Raw genomic sequence first — 2319 nt, 5'->3', positions numbered from 1 at the left:
GCAACCACGTAAACTTCGGTCAAAGTTGAATACCTTTTTACCTCATTAGAAATGGACGCGTTGGTGGAGGTCCAGAAGGCACTCAAGTGACTGTCCATAAGCAATTGACTTTGGTCATCATTACCTTCATGGGCAAAATATCGACATTGGGGATGACACACGCACAAATTCGTGTAGGCACATTACCCGAAGTGCACGAAGTACATTCAATACAAAACGAGAAACGCAGCAGCAGGAAACAGGTGAACAATACTGGTCATTTCCCTGAGAAAAAATAAAGCTTTATAGTCCCCAAGGTTATTCAGAGAGCTGAAAAAATTTTGCTATGTTGGTGGCCGCTGATTTGAAGTCTTCATACATTACATGTTTTCTGCTTCTTCACAGCCAATTGGATATTTTAAGAAAGTGTAGCCAGGGATGGTCGCAAGAACATATTCAGCTTTAGTGTTTGATGGGGCTACGCCCTTTAAGCAAAACTGAACTACAGCAAATGGGAACCAGGTTAAAGTTTCCCAGGGGTGTCGTTAACAGCTGAGTCAGTGTTTTAGGACAGCATCATCTAGGAGTAAGGCATGAGAGGTAGTTTAACACTCCTGTGGTCAACAATGTGCTGACGAGCAATTAGGTCATAACTGAGAGACTCGTGAATGCAACTGAAATTTATTTGGTCAGAGCATTATTATTTATATATCCTGTTCCAGTCAAGAAGGGCACATTTGGGAGTGGGTAGGTCGTTTTTTAGCATAATTATTGAATGTTTAAGAAATAGATCGCAAATTGGTGTTGATGGGCACCATAGTGAGTAGAGGAATGTGATATCTTATAATCCTCAGTGTAGTGTTCTTGGTCCTTTATTTTTCATACTTTATACACATGACACGGGGTTTAGTCTAAAAAACAAACTTCTTGCATATGAAGATGATGCTACACTCTTTTCATTGATTCCGTCTCTTGAATATAGATATCAGATTGCTGAATCCCTTAATAGAGATCAAGCTAAAATAAGCGCATGGTGCAAGTTATGGGGCATGAATTTTAATCCTAACAAAACTCAAAGTATTCCTGTAATTAGAAAAAAAGGACAATGGCTCCTGAACATTCAGATGTCACCATTGATAATGTTTCTTAAATTCTGTATGACTTATAAAATTTTATGTGTGATTCACAACAGCAAATTTACTTTTCAGAAACACATTCGCTCTGTATCATCTTTGATTGCACAAAAAAATTGGCTTTTGGGGTATTTTAATATTTTTGATAATCGATCTAATCTGGAGACTTGTTTTAATTCTTACATTATACATTGTTAAGAGTATTGTTCTCCATCTTGGTCTTCAGCTGCTGATTCTCATCTAATTTTGTTGGACAAAAACTTGCGGTCTATCAAATTTCTTGTTCTTAATCTAGATATTGATCTCTGGCACCGTAGTTCAATTAGTTGGTCATGTATGTCTCATAAATTTTTTCCTAATTCTGATTATCCTTCACGTTCAAATCTTTCCGGACAGATCCATCTTGTTTGTAATACTAGGCATGCAGTTAATTCTAACAGCCGCTGCCTGAAAACTTTAAATCAATCAATCTAATAGCCATGCCTTCAAAATCATGAGGCTGAATACTAATAATATAGAAATTTTATTCCAGCTGTAACCAAGATTTGGTATGATCTTCTTAATCAGGAAGTTGAATCGGTAGAACTTCAAAAGTTCAAATTTACAGCAAATGTTTTCATGCTGATAGAGTCTTTTCATAGTTTACATATGACATATCCGTTTTGATGTTGTTATAGTTTATAAAATATTTTATTGTTAATTTTTTCTCATTATAATAATACTTTCCTCATATCATTTCCTCACTCTGCTATTTTTCCCATTGAAGTCGTTGTGCTCATAGTATGTTGCCTTTCGAAGTAGGGTTTTCCTTAGCTAAATTATATTAATAATAATAATAATAATAATAATAATAATAATAATAATAATAATAATAATAATAATAATAATAATAATAATAATAATAATAATAATAATAATAATAATAATAATAATAATACTAGGAAAGAATGCATTACAATGTCAATGATTCATAGTAAGGTAGAGGATAAGACTGATTGTAATTCCTAAAGGTTCCCTGAAGTTTTAGGTTTGGAACAGTTTTGAAAGAGAAGATATGCTTTGTAACTGATTTCAGAGTGGATAAAAAAAAATAAAGGAAGGTCCTATGTACGACAATCTTGGTATCATAATTGAGCTGAAAACAAGGGCAATGAATGAAATAAGGATAGGGAATTTATACAAGAAGAATTGTATGTTTAAAAGTGAA

This window comes from Palaemon carinicauda, chromosome 43 (genome assembly GCF_036898095.1).
Source record: "Palaemon carinicauda isolate YSFRI2023 chromosome 43, ASM3689809v2, whole genome shotgun sequence".
NCBI classification, from domain to species: Eukaryota; Metazoa; Arthropoda; class Malacostraca; order Decapoda; family Palaemonidae; genus Palaemon; species Palaemon carinicauda.
Note: the sequence above shows the minus strand (reverse complement) of the source record.